The sequence below is a fragment of the Glossina fuscipes genome, unplaced genomic scaffold, assembly GCF_014805625.2.
Source record: "Glossina fuscipes isolate IAEA_lab_2018 unplaced genomic scaffold, Yale_Gfus_2 2, whole genome shotgun sequence".
Classification (NCBI taxonomy): domain Eukaryota; kingdom Metazoa; phylum Arthropoda; class Insecta; order Diptera; family Glossinidae; genus Glossina; species Glossina fuscipes.
Window position 1 is genome coordinate 7,087,791 of NW_023998416.1, and position 6,695 is coordinate 7,094,485.

Consider the following 6,695-nt stretch of genomic DNA (forward strand, 5'->3'; position numbering starts at 1 on the left):
GTCTTCATAACTGCGAATGTTTTAAACAAAGTGGGAATAACACAGCAGAGTTTTCGGCCATCTTCAAAATCTTTGAAAAAAAATCGGTGCGAGGTTTTTTGTTTACCGGAATGCCGAAAATTGATCACCTAATTAAATGAATGATCTGTTTTATAGGCACTATCTTGCTGTCGCACATCATAACAAATACACGTGTTCATCAATTGCAAAATAAAAAACAGTTGCAAAAAACAGTTGCAACCTTACCTCATACGGTAAGGTTGCACATAAACTCTTCTAAATTATGGACTACCTGCAAACGCATTTAATTCGAATCGGCTCAGACAACTGTAGATCCGTTGTGAAACCACAATCAATGTAAAGTAATCGTTCGCTTGTAAAGTACAAACGGGACAGTCGACCCGGAAAAGTTGAAAATACATTAATTTTTATATTCACATTAGTTTAGGGGAGTCAGTCGAAAATGTGCCTTGAGAAGAACCAAAGTCAAGGTCTCTGCCGTCTTATTTTATTTGGATCTTGACAGATTGTACAGGCATTATGGTAGGATAATTATGAAATTTCCACTAAACCTAAAGGGGGCTACACGCCTAATTTAATGTTAAACTATAATGTATGGGTAGATATGTTCAATAGTTGCTCGGCCAGTATTGAATTTATGTCCGATATTAGTAGTCAACAAATGGCGGTAGGAGACGCTATAATTCTTTCTGGGCACAACAGCGCGTAACTGTGTGGTGGATACAACCTGGACAAATGTAAAGAAAAGGAAAATATAATCTCGATATTGCCCTCACCTTTCTTCTCGGCCTTGTCATTCATTGAATGCTTTTCTCAGTGATAGTTCTCAATTATAGTTCCAATTGATGTTGTCAACGTTGAACAAGATTGTGTTTTGAAGTTCGTATGAACGGAAGAACGAGTATCACTCATATTTGCTGAAGACAGCGTTTTGAATTAGCTACAGCTACAGTAATTGGGATTTTTTTAAAATTCATCTTGAGACACTCGATTAGCTTGATACCGTTGTTTATGCTATGATTTTTCAAAATGAGGAATATTGGAAAGTGTTTGAAAAGCACTTGTTCAAACCGCAGCATATTCAATTCGCGTTCGTCCTTAGGTCAAAGCAATTCTGCGTATTTGATCCGAATGAACTGTAGGTTGCCGTTTACAAGACTGATGAACGGACAGACGAGCTAATTCTGAATCTTCCGATATGAGAAGGATAGTGGTGAGCTTACATCAATTTCTTCTGTATCTTGCATACATCTGCACACAATGTAATACACGCTTGTTCCAGAAGTGGTGTAGCGTATAAGAAACGAATATGATTTTTGAGTTTCACCTTTGTTTCCTTTTTGTACATAGAATTACTGCTGTTAGTGGCAGTAGTGACAGTAGTCCTTTTGCATTCTGAATGGTGGGTTATATTGATTTAGGGATATAATTAACGCGTTCGTCGCTTTTCATTCAAAGTATAAACAATTCCTTACCATTCCCTCGACTCGGCTTCGAACATCGAGCCGAAGGTAAGCACTTCTAAGTTAAATTAAGATATGTTATAAGAGCATTAAACTTTTCGAAAAGATTAAAAATCAATTTTTATGCGAATAAAACCTAATAATAAATCATTTATAATATTTAATAAATATTCTCGCACTTTATAAAGAGAAAAGCCCATCGTTGCTTTCTGTTAGTTCTGAACATGTTACTATGAAAAAGTTTTTACTAAAAAAAAAGACGAGTAAGTTTTTTCTCCTCCTATTCGTTGCTTGCTTAAGTGAAAACTTTTCTTTATAAATAAAAAAACAGAAAACTATCGCCTTTTTTATCCTTTCACTTTTCTCGCTCTTCCTTCTCATACGGTAACTTCCTTCCATTAGGATTTACGTTGTTGTGTAGCTTTTATCTTGTTTTAGAAAATTTTCCGAGAAACCAGAGCGCGCGCGATAGTTGAGCTAAGAGGAAAAGTGTAAAAACTGAGAAAAGCTACGCACCCAGCCTAGGCGTCTTCTTCCTTAAGCAAATGCGGGAAACTTTAGAGGATTAAATGAAGGTTATATAATTTGCGTTTAGTATTAATTAAAGAATTTATATCAATAATTTGCTTTATATTTTCCTTTACGGTTTCTTTAGTCGCTTCTGTGCTTTAGTTGGCATTAAAAACTTTTAATTGAAACTTTGCTTTTTTTTTTGCTTCCAACTTTGTTTTTTCTCTTTCTTGTTTGTTTTTACCTTAACTTCTATATAAGTAATAAAATAAGAAGAGAGTAAATTCAATTAACAAATTTAAAATTTTCTGTTTAACTATTTACAGTTTAATTGTTTTAATATTATCATTAAATAGCTCGAACAACTTGATACTGGGCAGTACTTTAAATATCTTTCTAGTTTTCTGTTTCTCCATTAAATGAAGAGAAAAATTGAACGGTAAATTTTTCGCATTCACGACAAATAAAACTGTCATATTTATTTCATGCTTGCACTTGTAACTACAATAATGTGAGTTTTTAACACATTACCTAACGCCAATGTTTGCAAAGCAATTTCCTCTGATATCAGATGAAATTCGCTAATAGGTATAAAGAATTCGATAATGAGAGTATTTGGTAACTTTTTTTTTGTTTTACATAATACTTTCAGCACTCTAGATGGAATCATTTTAGGAACGACATTTAGAGCTCGGGGTGGAACGTGGTGGTGGTAGTATTTGAAAATAAAAAACCTTGTCGTATTAAGATCGTCGCGGAACGGACGAGAAATTATCCGCAATAATCAGCATTAAAACAAAAAAGGAAAAGCACTTACAATGTCAACTGATACTATTGCTAAGACGAAAGAATACAAAGACTCTCTAATTAAGAAGGCAGAACAACTGATTACACAGGGTTTCCCACAGAAAGTGGTTCAGCTCAATGAATTGCTAGCTACGCCAATGTTCTATGAGCGTAAATTTTCTGATGTCCATCAACACTTGAACATTCCAGTACTGGACCCTGCCTTGGTCGATGACGATTATAAACAACCAGGGAAGCGAGCACGTACGGAACTAATCCTAGTTTCTGGCGTGGAGGTTGCGCATTTACCAATCGGCAGTGTAGCCTGTAATGCACCGTTATGTCAAATGATAAAGATCATTAAACCCATAATAAGCGAGCTGGTAGAGGACTCGAATTTTCTTAAAATGTAGATTTCCTTTATAATACCGAAAATCGAAAATGGCAATAATTTCGAGTTGTTGTCGAGTTAGATGAAAGGGAGTATTTGAGTTTACGGCTGGTTAGTTAGAAACCGATATTTAACGTTGCATGATGTTGTCACCAAAAATATGGAGAAACTTAAAAAACCGCATTCCTCCAATGCTGATCTTTATTGAGGAGAAAGTCACTGCTCTTTTTTTACTTAATTGTGGGCTTACGTCTTATAATGCATTTGATAATACATTTTCCCTTCCAACAAAGTATTTCCATAATTACATAACCATACATACGTACGCATTAAAACTTAAGAATGCAGCCGCTTTATTAAACGCCGCTTAAAATTAGTCAGAAAATATGCAGCCGGTTGAATTTCACTATTAAAGGGAAAGCCTTATTCGATCCGTAAAAGTATCTTGCACGTGTTTCTTACCTTTGCATTTGCTTTCTTGTTTCTTCCAATGATCTTGTCGCTAGAAGCTTTTACTATCGCATGTTCATTGATAGAACCAGACAATTGAATCCTGTGAACTACACCTTCGTTGGAGTAAGAGTTGAGAGACATAGCCATGACTCGGCAAGTGTGAGTGAAAAATTACCACGAATTAAGGTTTTTAAGACTAAAAATGCATTTGAAAATGCATTACTAAATAACTTAGCCAATTTTGCTGTTGTTTTCTAAAAAATGGGTAGCATGAGAGATACATGGGAGATCAGCAAGGGCCACATCGGAACGGAAATTCTATGAAATTGAACGAAACGCACAAAAATGTCCTCAGGGCAGCTAATGTGTTAAATAATGTCGGGGCTATAATCGTTTAACATTTGTCCGTTTTGGATATCCCAAACAAATTGATTTCACTTATGCAGGTATCTTCAAAAAATAAAGTCCTATAACATATAATTTTTAAACTTTGATCTTCGCCTAATGGGCTATGTTGTTCAGGTGATACGATGTCTTTATGCAATGAGTTCTTTTCAACATGTCGTGCACTACAAATTAAAAGGCACCTCGTTTGGGTTTTAGCGTTCAGGGACGACACTTTTCTAAACTGTAGCTGCGGCTGCATTAATGTACTCCATCAACACGCAAAAACTGCTTCTCTTGCGATGTGAAAATGTTTCCACAGCAAAGTAGCTTCGTTTCTCTGCACTTGACAAACACATGGCTTGAAATCTATATTAAAAGCCATAGAGAATATCTTTAGGAACTTGCATTTGAGCAATTTGAGGTCGTGAACGATTATGTGTAACTCGTAATGTCTTCTCTCAGGTTAGCTACTTAATTTTCGCTTCGTTTCAACAATCTCTTCTCCGCTAAACTGATAGCGGACTCATGCGCTAGCAGGCACTTCTTGTGATTAATGGCTTTGGAACATGAGTCGTAAAGCTATCTCTTGAAACGGCCCTGTTTTCTCATCTAACTCTTGACTCACAGATTTAAATAAGCAATTGCATCAAACGATCCAAAATGTGTTGAGCTTCAATTAAATTTTCTCCTTTAGGGTAATAGAACGGATTGATATGTTTATGGCAGTATCGTGTCGGTGCATTGAGACCGTGATGGGTTTTAAAAGATTCGACCCGAACCGTGTGCAATGAATATATCATTACTACTTTCATACATTTTTATCTCGTTTCTGTTCTCTTTCTTATGCTGTGGTCTTTAGCTTAGTGCTTATATTGCAAAAATATTAAACAAAATTTAAACACGTAGACCATGCTGTTGGATAAATTGAAACAAATGTACTTGAAAAATAATCAGAGCATTATAAGTGTACACTAGAAGTTGTAATAGCGGATCCGGTGGATGAGTGTATGTCTGTTTTAAGTGTCGGAAAAGAATTTTATAGTAATTTTTTCAAATTATTTTCCAAGTTTTTATACTAAATGATAAATGCTTGGAATTAGTATTAACATGAGAAGTATTAGAAAAACGTTTATGATTTTTTTAAGAAAATTTAATGAATTTTAACATTTTTGTAGTTTTTCAATTTAAAAAAAAAAAAAAAAAATTATAAACATGAATTCTCCCCAGTATTATCGGTCATTAGTATTAACATTGAACATTTCTTAATTTTTTTCAACTCCTTGAAAATATTCTCTTTAAACTGTCAAAGAAAATTTCACGATATTAAATCGAAACAACTGTAAGAAGCTATGATTTGCAAGCCGAAAACCGTTATCAAGGGAATTGATTCAATTATGCGGGTGAATGTGGACTCATTTCTTGATCTACTTCTTCTATTTGATTATAATCTTCGATTAGGTGAATGAAGCTAGAGCAGTGCTCTTCTTTTTATTAAATGCTGGTCGAGGGAATTCGGCGACCCATATTTAAGGAAGACACTTATCTTAGTACGACATATACTGGAATATGCCTTGGTTGTATGCCAGGTTAATTTTATTGAATCCTTATAAAGGCAGTTTCTGCTTTTTGCGCTAAGACACGTGTCCTTTGCCATCACTCGAGAAACTTGGAGTGTTGCTAGACGCTGGCTTCATGATAAACTTGATAGATGTGGTTATTGACTCGCCTGTTTTGTTAAGTCTGATCAATTTTAATGTTCTTATCCGACCGGCACGGAATTTTCTTTTCTGCTGAACCCCATATTGATCAAAAACTTAAATGAGATTTATTATAAAATTTTTTTATCGGATACCAGTTAATTTCATTAAAAGTGTTTTATTTAGTTAGTTAGTTGCGTCCTCCTCTTTAGCAATAGACTCGTATACTTGTCGAAGACAAGTTTTTGTGGACTACGAAACTAGGTTGTAATGAAATGATTCGACAAATGTTGAATACACATTCATGATATCCGACAAAGACGGATGAATGGATCATTACGTAGATGCTCGGTTAACTGATATGACAACTCGTTTATTGCCGACGTCATATTTAAATTAAAATTTTATTATTGATTTGCGCTCCGCCAAATTCTTAAATAACGTCTAGAGAGATGCACTCTAAATTATTGTATAGCAATAATTTCGAGATGTTAGTTGCGCAGGACAAATGGCAGGAAAGAATAAGGACAAGGAACATTTGATCATGCTAAGGCAGTTTTATGATCCTGGGATTGGTGTTTATGGTGAAAATTATTAAAAAAAAAAAAATAAAAAAATACGACATTTTAAAAAAAGCCTCTATAGCACGTCACAAAACTGCACACAGTGCTGCCAGAAAACGAATTTTCGAGAACATGATTCTAATAATCTCCACTGGTTTTATTCAATTTCCTTAAAGTATTTTTAAAAACGTTTTAAGAAGGACGGGTGTAAGGTATTTGCGATGAGCTGTAATTCAAAATTTAGGCCTCTTCTCTGTACCCTTGACTGGAAAATAAAAGACATTTTCATTTTGCCAAAACGTTTGCAACTCACAGAACAAGCAGAGACGCTATATAAGGTAAATACATCCTTGATTAGCATGAAATGCAACCATGTCCGGCTGTCTCTCTCTGTCTCTCTCTGGCTGTATGCCTATGCAATCGC

At 34.9% G+C, this 6,695-nt stretch overlaps 1 pseudogene; it reads left to right on the forward strand.

Moving 5' to 3' along the window:
- The first annotated feature begins 2,812 nt into the window (after positions 1-2,812).
- Positions 2,813-3,379, forward strand: LOC119634263 (annotated as a pseudogene).
- Positions 3,380-6,695: the final 3,316 nt, after the last annotated feature.